The 14,420-nt window shown below is 32.1% G+C and overlaps 1 long non-coding RNA gene across 1 annotated transcript; it reads left to right on the top strand.

The window, feature by feature from the left end:
- The first annotated feature begins 481 nt into the window (after positions 1-481).
- Positions 482-14,208, top strand: LOC127734741 (uncharacterized). The gene is made up of 3 exons (XR_007997736.1): positions 482-538; positions 12,356-12,476; positions 14,133-14,208. It is a non-coding gene; the product is annotated as an uncharacterized LOC127734741 (long non-coding RNA).
- Positions 14,209-14,420: the final 212 nt, after the last annotated feature.

The following is a 14,420-nucleotide window of genomic DNA, read 5'->3' as shown; positions in this document are numbered from 1 at the left end:
CCATATTTTATATCATAATAGTCTAATAGTCTAGAAATAAGCCAATGTCCTCTTTCGTAGTCACTTAATATTTAAAAAAAATGACAAAATGGGAGAGGGGCGTATAGTTTTGTCCCTCACTTTAATTGGTATGGTACCCTACACCCCTGAATTTATATATCCCCTCCACACCAAGATAAAAGCATAAATACGTACAAACAAATTGCAACTGATTTTATGCTTTTTATGGGCTCTGTAATTTGGGAAATAAAAATATTCTATTCTAATCACAGGCACTTGTCTCAGAAAAAAAAATTTCCTATATACCTTAAAATAACGTTATATTAAGGTATATAGGCGGAAAAAATTCTGAGACAAGTGCCTGTGATTCTATTCTATTCTATTCTTTTAAACTGGAATCCGCTTGTATTACGCTACACTCAAACTATGAACAAAGTGTAGTAGTCAGCCGAGAACCAGCTTACTATTCTTTTCGAGTAGACCCACATATTGATCACGTGACATACATTTTTTTTTTCATTTTACGTCCCTGGCAGAGGTTTGTACATGGAAATATTTAATCGTTAAAGTACTCTTGTAGTCAGTAACTTCGTTGACACATTATTTAATTTCAGCATTTTGGTACATAGTTAGCTTTTTATAAATATAATTCTTATGAACACTTTTCATATAAACAGGTTGGGAACAACCCCTCAATGTAATGACTATCCCTTTTATGAGGAGTACATTTCAAGTGATAAAAAAATATTTTTTTGTAAAAACCACTTCTTAGTACAAAAGGGCACACATTTATATTATTTGAAGAATATTTTCCCAAAGAACTATACATCTTCTGGTATTATATGGTTAAAACATGTCCAAGAATTTTGTAATATTCAATTCAATTCAATTCAAAATTTTATTGGAAAGAGCACAATAGAGGCGTGATCCAAGTACAGACAATAATATATATTCAACAATAACATCTACTATAAATGAAATAAAGATCAATGTAACAACAAGTCATAAGTCAATTCTAGATATGGTCTATGGATACCATATAACATTCAGAATTCTTCATGATACCATACACATATACATCATGATTATTCTAAGTTTTCATAATTTTACTTAAAAACACAGTCATCTATATATAAGATATATGTGTATATGCACAAGCGGCTATAAAGGATTATTATCCAATGAAACAGTATGCATATGGTGGTCTCTCAAATCAAGAGCTTATTCAATATACATACAAATTGGTTTTAGTTCTTGTCAGAATTGGGATTTAAAATTTTGATAAAATTTTCATTCGAATTATTTGAATTTATTTCATTGATTTTATATTTAGATCTAATTTTGTTATATAGAGAACATTCAATCAAGAAATGTATCTCATTTTCAATTTGTCCTGTGCAAAATTTACAAAATCTCTCATTAGAGCGTATTATTGGTCTTGCATACCTACCAGTTTCTATTGCTAATGAGTGTGCACTTATTCTTAATTTGGGGACTTTTTTTCTGAGATATTTAGGAACATTATAGTTTAAATATTCTTGTTATTTAAATTTAGTATAAATTTTACTAAAAAATAAAAGTTTGCCACAGTTTCCATCTTTTATTTTAGATAGTTCAAATATAATTTTGTTTTTGTAGAAATCTTCTAGTTTCTGTTTGAAATTAATATTACAATGCTTGTTTAAGGATATATTCCAATATATTTTGATAATTCAGATAATTTATTAGACCATGAATTTTCTCTACTTGTTAGAGTTTTGTCCACTTCAAAAGCAGCCTTGAGAATTTCATGTGGACCACCAGACTGTTCACCAATATCACTGAGACGCACATAGTATTTATACATAAGTTGATAACATTTTTAATGCTAATAGGTAATGTACCAAATTCAACCGAAATGCTAGATTGGAAGACTTTCCATGAACCCTAAGTATGTTTTTAAATATGGAGTTATGTGTTTAAAATTAACTTTTGTCTAAAGCTTCAAAATTTGGTTTGGATTCTGATATCCATACTTCTGATCCATAAGTTAAAATAGGAATTATCATTGAGTTAAAAAGCTGGAGACAAGTTTTAACAGACAAGTTTTAACAGACAAGTTTTCACTGTATGGGAGTTTAGACCAATGCAAAATATGCTTTCTTAGCTTTATCTGAGAGGCTTGACACTGCCTGTATAAATTTTCCAGAGCTATGAAAATCAACTAATTTTATAATAATCAACAATTTTGATTGCATTAGAACTGTAATAAAAGTAGAAATTTTCTTGAATTACTTTTTTTTTTGAGAAAATTATAATTTTTGTTTTTTTAAAGTTCACATCCAGTTTCCATTCAGCACTATATTTTTGCAAAGAATCAAGACAGTTCTGGAGACCAGTTGTAGATTCAGATATCAATAACAAATCATCAGCATACAATAAATGGTTCAATTTTTGATCATGTAAATTAACTGCACTTGTCTAGTTGATTTGGTATCAAAGTATTTTCCTATGTCATCGACAAATATATTAAATAAAGTAGGACTTAAACTGTCTCCTTGTTTGACTCCTTGATTAGCAAGAAAAGGCTTAGTAAACATATTCTGATATTTACATGAATATAATGTATTAGAGTACATGTCATGCAGTATGTTATAAAATTTGCCTCAGATTCCTTTATCTTTACTTGTAATTTTAAGAATAGAGCTGATCTCCAGACACTGTCAAAAGCCTTTTTAAAATTAGAAATACAAAACACACATATAGTTTCTTTTTTGCATTTAAACAAATATTTGTTTATTATAGTTTTTAAAATAAGGACATGATCTACAGTTCTGTAATTTTTTCTAAAACCACCTTGATTTGAACATAATAAATTATTTGTTTCAAGAAAATCACTTGTCTTTTTTGTAATGTGGAGGTAAATACTTTATCAAGACAGCTTGTTATGCTTATACCTCTATAATTCCCACAATCAGATGGGTCACCAGATTTATAAATTGATGTCAATAGAGAAATGTTCCAAATTTGGGATATTTTTCTGAATTAAGTATCTTATTAAAAAGTTTTGTCAGAAGTAAAACTAAAGTGTTTGACCCTACCTTTAGAAACTCATTAATTATCAGATTAGGACCTACAGATTTTCCCTTTTTTAACTTCTTAATGCACTGTCTTTGATTTCTTTACATGTAATAGAGACATTAAGGGATGTATTAGTACAGTTATGTTCTTTGTTCTCTATATTTTGATCAGTATCAGTTTTATCATTTTCACTTGAAGCATTTAGTAAATTTTTATAATGAATCTTCCATTCTTTGGCAGAAATAGCAGGTTCACAGTTATTGTTCTTTTTTTTTGTAATTATTAATGCTACCCCAAAATTCTTTGGTGTTCTTTGGATTTATATTATCATTTATTTGTTTTATCAAGGATTGAAAAAAACCTTTTCTAGTTTATTTTTAAGTTTATTGTACAGTATGATGGATTTTTTAAAATTTGCTTTGAAAGAAACTGATTTTTTTGTGGCTTCTAAATACATTTCATTAGTTTTGGTCAATAAGAAGTCAGTATCATTAAAACTATTATTGTCAATTAGTTTGTTTAAAGATAGAATGTCTTCTACACGATTTTCTTCTAATAAAGGGTCAATATAAATGTCCTTGCTCTGATCGGTCCAATTTAAAGTACCAGGAAGGGACCATAGTTCTTCCTTCTTTATTTCTTTAGGGTGTTTAAAATTAAAAATATGCAATGCTATTAAACAATGATCTGATAGATCAGTAGGTGGTTTAACCATAAAGTTATTGATGGTATAAAATAAATTCTATGATGTCAGCATATAATCTACTGTGCTCTTACCATTACTATTACAAAATGTAAAGTAGCCAAGTGAGTCACCAAGAAATCTTCCGTTCACAATTCTCACTTGAGAGGACTTACAAATATCAACTAGTAGATTCCCATGTAAATTGTTTTTTTGATCTAATTGATTTCTCTCTAAGGGTAAATCAGGTGTATAATCTTCAGGTACTGGACAGTCTGTAGAATTGTCATTAACACCATCATTTTGAATAAAGTCATTTAACCCCACCTGTGCGTGCATTAAAATCACCGCTTAAAATCACCTCACCTTAAGATAGAAAAAAAGAAATATCATTTTCCATTTTTGTGAATGTCAATTTAGAAAATCCTTATTATTATATGGTTTGATGTAAGTAAAACATAAAAATATGTCTTTCTCTAAATTGAGGAAAGTTCCATCTATTTTCAACTATATTGAGAAGTTGTTCTGTTTTATTTCAGAAATTACATAGTTTCAGCAAAAAAAAAACTATATCATATTTACAAACATTTTCAATAAACAAATCATCCTGAAATTTATCTTCATTTAAACCATGGATATTCCAATAGGCAATATTCATATAGTAAGTCAAAAATCTATTTACAAAGGACACGGGGAAAGGGAAATAACTCCATTATTATTACTTTACAGATCTTTTTTGTTAATATATGCAGGGACATATAAGTTATTGATATATATGTGTAATGTGTATATTTTCTATTTCATTTAGTTATCAAAATAATATATAAATATATAAGTTTCTTTTACTTTAACTTAAAACACAATAATGAGTTTCAAACATGGGACAAGGGAAGTAAATCTAAATTTTTCTGTTTCATGAGATGTGTGCTAATTTTATGTATCATAAAACATTGATAGCAATATGTATGTAATAGTGCCTAGACTACAGTATACTTTTAAAGAGTGTATACTACAATATACATGTAATTAATGTCATTTGCAAGCAACATAAATAAAAAATTAAAACATACTATTGTGATTTTTGTACAAAAATAAAAATAACTATAATAAATGCTTATTATTCTAATTGGCCTTAATTAAAGTATATGGCTAAATGTACTGTACTATATAGCTTTTCAGTTAAATCTATAGCTGAATTATTGTGCAAGTTCAATATAAGTCTACTCACTGAGTCTACTGAGAAGTAGGTTCATTTCACTTTTTGTTAGCGTTATGATATTGTTGACTACCGGTATAATAGTTATAGGGGTTTTGGTTTTCATTGTACATGTAGTTTTGCCTGTAAGACTGATTGTCATTGTTTTGTCAACCATGGTAGTGGTTTATGTTTTAAGTTTCCGTTTTGTGTTTTACTTGTAGAAATAGAAGTTTTGTACTCATTACAAGGTTTAAGTCTAAATACTGGGTTCAAATGTGTTTTTTAAGATTCTGACGAGGCATTTTTTGCCTGATTGATTAAAATGAATGCCATCCTCTTGAAAAATGGACGTGTTAATACCACTTATGTCACTGTTCAAAATGAATTTAACATCTGATTGATTTTTGCAATATTTCTTTATTTCTTCATTGAATTCTTTTGCTTTTTTGTTGAAATGACCCGGGCTGTTTCACACGATCAAATGTTGGTAAAACATGTATGTGGGAACGAGTATGACTGTTTTTTGTGTTTTCTATAAGGTTTTTCATTTCATTTACACATACAGTAGTTGTTTAAATACTCAAGTCATTGCTTCCCACACCTTAGACAATATGTCTGGTGTCTTTGTTGGTTGTTTAAAGAATAGTCTCCCCTGCACCTTTTATATTCTTCATTCCTGGTCCAAGAACCTTGATTTTGGATTGTATGTTTCTGTACAGTTTTGAGGACAACTAAGACTTTCCATGAGAGTCAATAATTATTTCTAGATCTTGAGCATACCTGTATGTTTTTTCTTTAGGAATACTGTTAAAATTATCGTCATCTTTCTTTACCTTTTGTTCATCTCTGATTTTTTCATGAACTGTTATCATCATCTTTCTTTACTTTTTGTTTATCTCTGATTTTTTTCACTTATATCTGTCATGTCATCATTTTGTGTTGTAAGCCCTGTAAATTGGTTGTGTGTGCTTATGGTTGCCTTGTATTCAATTTCAGGTACATGTTATTGATCTCATGAAGTTGTTTTTCAAGATCAGATAGTTTCTTGTTTAAAAACTGATTTTGCTCCTCAAGAGCCTCGTTTTGTGTTCATAGTTTTGAGTTTGACGACTCGATCCAAATTTGTCAACACTTTCTTAAGTCAGAATTTTCCTTTAATGTGACAGTGTAAGTATAACTTCGTTTCTTTGTAAATTTATTTTTGTCAAAATTGACTTTTCAAAGTCTACAAGTTTCTTGTCAAGGACTGCTGAACTTACAAATTGTTTCTTCATCTGATTAGATGATAACACAAGAAGCTCTTTTTGTCTCGCCTGCGACGAAAGTCGATAGGTATTACTATCCGGCAGCGGCGGCGACGACGGCGGCGTAAACTATTTGTATAAAGCTTTATATTTCAGAAGGTAGAAGACCTGGATGCTTCATACTTTGTATGCAGATACCTTATGTTACGAACTTTCCGTCTGTCATATGTCCAATGTCCTTGACCTTATTTTCATGGTTCAGCGACTGCTTGAAAAAAAAAGTTTAGTTTTTTTGTTATGTAAATTTCTCACTTATTATGAGTAATAGGATAACTATATTTGGTATATGGGTTCCTTGCAACGTCTACATGTCCATCAGACAGGGTTCACCTGACCTCAGCCTCATTTCATGGATCAGTGATCAAGGTTAAAGTTACGTGATTAGGTCCATTTCTCAGATACTACAAGCAGTAGGTCAGCTATATGTGGTGTATGGAATGATTATAAGGGATACATGTCAGTCTGGCAGGTTTCATCTGACCTTGACCTCATTTTCACGGTTCATTGGTCAATGTTAAGTTTTTGTGTTTTGGTCTGTTTTTCTAATACTATAAGCCATTGGTCAACTATATTTGGTGTATGGAATGATTGTAAGGTGTACATGTCTGTCTTGCAGGTGTCATTTGTCCTTGACCTATTTTCATGGTTCATTGGTCAATGTTAAGTTTTTGTGTTTTGGTCTGTTTTTCTAATACTATAAGCAATAGGTTAACTACATTTGGTGTATGGAATGATTGTAAGGTGTACATGTCTGACTGGCAGGTGTCATTTGTCCTTGACCTCATTTTCATGGTTCATTGGTCAATGTTAAGTTTTTGTGTTTTGGTCTGTTTTTCTAATACTATAAGCAATAGGTCAACTATATTTGGTGTATGGAATGATTGTAAGGTGTACATGTCTGTCTTGCAGGTGTCATTTGTCCTTGACCTCATTTTCATGGTTCATTGGTCAATGTTAAGTTGCTCTTGTTTGGTCCTCTTCTCAGATACTATAAGTTATAGGTCAACTATATGTGGTGTATGGAATGATTGTAAGGTGTGCACATCTGTCTGACAGGTTTCATCTGACCTTGAGCTTATTTTCATGGTTCATTGGTCAATGTTAAGTTTCTGTTGTTTGGTCTTCTTCTCAGATGCTATAAGTAATAGGTCAACTATATTTGGTGTATGGAATGTATTTTATTATTTAACTGCTGATTACTTACATTGAAATAGATTATTTTATAAAAATCTTTAAATAACATTAATAATGATAATAAATAATAAAAACTTTTAAGGGATCATTTCTAAACCGTGATTAACAAAAACATTGGAAGGTGTGAAAATGTTAAAATAAGGTCACTCATGCATGAATGTTTAACATAGAATACAGTTCACTCCAGTCCCTTCATAAAGATTAATTTGCTGAATATGTACAGATTGAAGAACTTTTGAAATTTTGTTTGCACAACATAATCACATTTACTGATTTTTGATACATATGAAATAAGATAAGTATTGAGATAAGTAAAAAATATTTTAGCATAGCAACATAAATAGATAAATAGATAATATGAAAATATGACTTTTTACAATATTTTGATCAAAATTGAAGATAATTTTAGTTTTTTTTTTTTTTTTTTTTTTTTTGGGGTGGGGGGGGGGGTCTTTCAGGTTCATCTCAAGGAATTGACAAATATTTATCCAGTTTCTGCAATGCCTTAAAACTTTTCCTTGTGCACAGGTTTGTCTGTACTCAAGAGGAAATAAAAAAAAAATGGCCATATTTGTCAATCCCTTCTGATGAAGTTAAGTTTTTGAGTTTTGGTCTTTTTTTCTAATACTATATGCAATAGTTCAACTATATTTGGTGTATGGAAATATTTTATGATCTATTTGTCAGTCACACAGGTTTTTTTTTTACCTTGACCTCATTTTCAAGGTTCATTGCTCAGTTTTAAGTTTTGTGTTTTGGTCTGTTTTTCTTAAACTATAAGTAATAGGTCAACTACTGGTATATTTGTTGTAAGGAAGAATTGTTAGCTGTACATGCCTGCCTAGCATGGTTCATCTGACCTTGACCTCATTTTCCTGGTTCATTGGTCAATGTTTAGTTTTCTTGGTTAATGTTAAGTTTATGTGACAGTTGTAATAAAGCTTTATATTTAGGACTATCAACATAATATCAATGATTAGTAAAGAAGACGAGACATTTCAGCGTGTGCACTCTTGTTCTAATTTTTGTTGATTTTCTTTCAGGTCATCAAGATTTTGATTTAGTTTTGACATTTTGCTATCATAGTTATTGTTATCTGTAGGGTTGTCATCTTTTAAGCCTGCACAGGTGTTTGACACTTCACATAGTTTACTCTCTAATAGTTGCAATGATGCAAGAATATTTTCAGTAGATTGTTTATTTATCACAGTATCATGTTCTTGGCGTAACAATTCTAAGGGTTGACATTTTCATAGGTTTTGTCTCACTTTGGTCTAATTGTGTTGTGAAGAAAGTGTATTCTGTGTTTGATGAATCAAAAAGGCTATTGTGTTCACCAATTGATTAAAGATATTGGAACTCTGTTTTTGCCCATGATAAATAATGTGTTCCTTGAACTGTTATGAGAAAGGTTGTTGGATATATATTAATTATATATAAATGAAATGTAAGTATATATAGTTTGTTTGAGTCAGTATTTATTTCTGACACCTATGTTGCCCTCTTTAGTATTTTTTTTGTCTGTCCACTTGCATTAGTATAGTTGTCAAGAGCCCCATATAGGGAATGGTAGCGAAAAGCAAAAGTTTTTATCCAAAGCAGAAACCGATCTTTTGATTCAACTTAGAATGCTACCATACACGCAGCTGGCCTGTACAAATCGTGATAAAGTTTTTCAAAAGGTGCCTTGATAGCAATGCCTGTTGGAGGTTTTGGTTGATCAGGCAACTTATACTTAATAAATTCAGTGTCGGGCATCCAAAGATTGGATTGAGTAACACTCTCAATGGCAATTTTAGGTAGATTGTCAAAAATTAAGATGTCATATTATTGTTAGTTTTTACAATGACTTGACAAGTTTTGGGTCAAAGAATGTAGATAATGGGCAGGATGGTGATAATTGGCTGTTGTGGTGGATGTTATCAATATAAGGAGTCTTTATATATTACTTGGAACCATTCCCTTAACTTTTGTCCTTCTATATTTAGGAATTGTTTATCATAGTTTGTCTCGGAACCGGAAGTAATATTGATGGACTTGAATGTATATCTTCTTTATTAAAAAATAAGTGGACCCCTTTTTAGCTCACCTGGCCCGAAGGGCCAAGTGAGCTTTTCTCATCACTTGGCGTCCGTCGTCCGTCGTCCGTCGTCATCCGGCGTCGTCCGTCGTCGGCGTTAACTTTTTACATTTTGAACTTCTTCTAGAGAACCACTGAATGGAATGAAACCAAACATGGCATGAATGTTCCTTATGAGGTGCTGACCAAGTGTTGTTACTTTGTAGCCGATCCATCATCCAAGATGGCCGCCAGCGGGGGACTTAGTTTAACATAGGACCCTATGGGAAATGCATACAAATGACTTCTTTTAGTGAACCACTGAATGGAATAAAACCAAACATGGCATGAATGTTCCTTATGAGGTGCTCACCAAGTGTTGTTACTTTGAGGCCGATCCATCATCCAAGATGGCCGCCAGCGGGGGACTTAGTTTAACATAGGACCCTATGGGAAATGCATACAAATGACTTCTTTTAGAGAACCACTGAATGGAATAAAACCAAACATGGCATGAATGTTCCTTATGAGGTGCTGACCATGTGTTGTTACTTTGTAGCCGATCCATCATCCAAGATGGCCGCCATCGGGGAACTTAGTTTAACATAGGACCCTATGGGAAATACATACAAATGTCTTCTTTTAGAGAACCACTGAATGGAATGAAACCAAACATGGCATGAATGTTCCTTATGAGGTTCTGACCAAGTGTTGTTACTTTGTAGCCGATCCATCATCCAAGATGGCCACCAGCGGGGGACTTAGTTTAACATAGGACCCTATGGGAAATACATAAAAATGTCTTCTTTTAGAGAACCACTGAATGGAATGAAACCAAACATGGCATGAATGTTCCTTATGAGGTTCTGACCAAGTGTTGTTACTTTGTAGCCGATCCATCATCCAAGATGGCCGCCAGCGGGGGACTTAGTTTAACATAGGACCCTATGGGAAATACATACAAATGTCTTCTTTTAGTGAACCACTGAATGGAATGAAACCAAACATGGCATGAATCTTCCTTATGAGATGCTGACCAAGTGTTGTTACTTTGTAGCCGATCCATCATCCAAGATGGCCCCCAGCGGGGGACTTAGTTTTACATAGGACCCTTTGGGAAATACATAAAAATGTCTTCTTTTAGAGAACCAATAAATGGAATGGAACTAAACATGGCATGAATGTTCCTTATGAGATGTTGACCAAGTGTTGTTACTTTGCAGCCGATCCATCATCCAAGATGGCCGACAGCGGGGGACTTAGTTTAACATAGGACCCTATGGGAAATACATACAATTGTCTTCTTTTGGAGAACCACTGAATGGAATAAAACCAAACATGGCATGAATGTTCCTTATGAGTTGCTGACCAAGTGTTGTTACTTTGCAGTCGATCCATCATCCAAGATGGCCGCTAGGGGGGGGGGGGGGGGGGGGGGGCTTAGTTTAACATAGGACCCTATGGGAAATACATACAAATGTCTTCTTTTAGAGTACCACTGAATGGAATGAAACCAAACATGGCATGAATGTTCCTTATGAAGTGCTGACCAAGTGTTGCTACTTTGTTGCCGATTTACTGTTCAAGATGGCCACCAGGATATTTTATTAAATAACAGGACCAATATTAATCAAAATTTGGCCTCAATCATTATTTGGGTATCTGTTATGATTTTTATCTATCTTTACATGATTTCTAAAACCAAAGTAGAGTCAGGTGAGCGACACAGGCTCTTGAGAGCCTCTAGTTTAGAAAAGTTGTTCCAAAAATAATGAATTTTTCCACTTTAAAGTTAAAAAAGCTAAGATTTTCTTTTTTCTTTTCTACAACAGCAAAATGACCCCTTGTCTGGGGGACAGTCCTTCATTTAAGGGATATTCCTCATTCCCAACCTGATAAATTATATTTATAAATCAAAGTAATTAGGTCACAAGGTGTACCTTAAGGATAAAGTGATAAAAGATAAAAGTGAACTCAATGAATGCACCAGTAGCTTATTCATAAAAAGAGTCTGTGTATCTTCATACAAAGTGTCCTGTTACACACCCCTGTACTGTTTTTTACTAAGCTATGCTGGGGGCAAAGTTGTACAACTTATATTAAAACTTTTCCCTTTAGGGGAATGTTTTATTATCTGAACAAAATTCTGTTACATAATTTGGTGAAATACCTTTGTCAGGTTAAGTTATTTTTGTACACAGCCAGTTACTCAAGTGTGAAGTGAGTAGATGTGAGTGAACAGTTTTATTTCCTGTATGATCATGTGATCAAAAGGTTAGAATTTGACTCCAAATTATAAGTTTGATCTTTAATTCCTTGAATAAAGACATGGATTATTTCCTTAGAATTGTGTTGGTACACTAAAGAGGTTTATGAGGAGTTTAAGGTATTAATTAGTTATAATTATTTGCTTCAATGCGATCTCTTTGGGATTTGAAAGCTTTTAATTCTAGAAAATTACTTTTATAGAATCAAAAAGATTTCACAAAATTTTCATGCATAATAAGGTTGGATGTGAAACAAAATGGTGACTATTACAGTTTCTTCACATTAGTTTATATATTAAACACTCTTCCAAATGTCTGTACATGTCTACAAATTTACAAGTTTTGCAAAAGCAGAGGCTGATTTAAGGGGGTGCCCTTCCCCTTATGGAGCTACATTTATGAACCCCCCTTTTTCAAAATCCTGGATCTGAAAACCTTATATTTATAAATATTTCTAGGGTCATTTGACTTAATGAAAATCCAAATGTATTGCAGCGAGTTTGACTTCTCTCATCAGCAAGTAGATTGTTCTAGTCTACCGGTATGTGAAAATTTTTATGACTTGTTTTAATATTAAATGTTTCTTTTCAGTTCTTGGAGTACTATGAACTTACAGTCGTCTAACTTTGTATTCAAATGCATTTAGGATAGCCAGACATTCTTACAACTCCATCATATAGACTTTCAACAATGGTAGACACAGTGTATACAGGTATAATAGTTTAAAAAAAAACAAAAAAACTTTTACAAACCCTGTTTTTTTTACCTTTTGGATACTTGTAGCTAAAAAGATTAATCAGATATAAATTATAACATATCTTTTCAACAAAATAATATCTGTCTGTTTCTTTGCTTTAGTTATGAGCTGATATTCAGTATTTACAAATATTTGCCTTGTATTATATAATTTATAGCCCTCTTCATCTACATCCATATGAACCGCAATAGGTCACGGAACAATAACCTTAATCTTACTTAATGATATTTACATGCAAAGAAATGTTTTATGGTTTAAGTTTTACAGAATAATATTAATATTATATATTGGATATGTTGTTATTCTTGTTGAGATAGATATATTAGAAATTGATTGAAATATGACATTGGTTAAAGGAGAATTTTTTGTACTAAAGAAAACATAAACAATCCGGGTTACGTACACTTATCAATCCTTTAAATAAACTTATTCTAAAAGGTTACCTATTCAACAGTGTAAATAAATCTTTGAATATTGTTTTTATTGGTGTAAATATTGATTTTGTCATCAATGAATTAAAACCATACTAAATATTACACATGTGTACTTTCACGGTTCTACAATCTGTCAATACCTATAGTTTGGCATTGCACAAGGTCATGTTTTTCTCTGACTATTATTGACGTCTTTACCCTTAATCCATTGGATGTTGGATGTGAACTGATTGATATTTAAGCCTTAGATACATGATTTTTATGCCCATTTATGGGCATAATGTTTTTCGGTCTGTGGGTCTGTTCGTTTGTCCGTTCATTAGTCTGTTCGTTTGTTTGTCTGTCGGTTCGTTCTTCTGTCGGTTATTCGTCTGTCGGTTCTTTCGTTCGTCTGTCTATTTGTTCGTCTGTCTGTCCTGCTTCAGGTTAAAGTTTTTAGGTTAAAGTTTTTGGTCAAGGCAGTTTTTGATGAAGTTGAACTTGAAACTTAAGTACACATGTTCCCTATGATATGTTTTTTATTAGTTGTTATTGGCTTTGAACTAGCTGTCAGTAACTGCGAGTACTCTCAGATCTGTACTTTGTGTCTTTTTGTTTTTGGGATGTATAAGTACCTGTTTTTGTTAGATGTATTTCTATTTGTTACTGTAATAATCCATCTGATGGGTAAATCCTTTTTCAACTGATTTTTATAGTTTGATGTTGTACTGTTACACCTCTTTCCTAGGTTAGGGGGAGTGTTGAACACTTACAAACATGCATGTTTAACCCAGACACATTTCATTCTTTATGTGCCTGTCACAAGTCAGGAGCCTGAAAGTTCAGTTGTTGTCCTTGGTTCATTTTTGTCATATTTGTTTTTATGTAAACTGTTTATAAATTAGGCTGTTAGTTTTCTCAATTGAATTGTTTCATATTTTTAGTGTCTTAGGGCCTTTTAAACCTGACCATATGATTTAGGTTTATCTCATTGTTGAAGGCCGTACAGTTGCCAGTATAATGACTTGCATCTACTTCATTTGAACTTTGGTGGACAGTAATGTCTCATCATACCACATCTCCTTATTTTTATATGAATGTCTTAGATTAAATAAACATTTTATAAAGAAGTCTATAAATAAAATAAAGTTTTAAGTTTCCATCCTTTCAAATATTTTATACTTATCTGATATTTTAGAGGAACTGAACAACTGAACAGAGCAGAACAGTATTCAATGACCTTGAAGAGCCATTAATGTGTACAGTGAAACAGCTATCTTTGTAATTCAATAACCAAAGGGTTACAGCAAGAACCTCATCTATAATTATATGTGGTGAGTATTTTTTTGTTGGTTAAAAATTATGCAATAGGGTACTATAATTTTTTTTCTTGGAGTCTATTTACCTATTAGGTACTTGGGACAGGACAATTTATTTTTAACACTCCCCCTTTTTTCCAGAATCTCTTATTTTTTTTGTTTTCTAT

The sequence above is a fragment of the Mytilus californianus genome, unplaced genomic scaffold (assembly GCF_021869535.1).
Source record: "Mytilus californianus isolate M0D057914Y unplaced genomic scaffold, xbMytCali1.0.p SCAF_3, whole genome shotgun sequence".
Classification (NCBI taxonomy): domain Eukaryota; kingdom Metazoa; phylum Mollusca; class Bivalvia; order Mytilida; family Mytilidae; genus Mytilus; species Mytilus californianus.
Note: the sequence above shows the minus strand (reverse complement) of the source record. Positions and strands in the feature narration are given on the sequence as shown.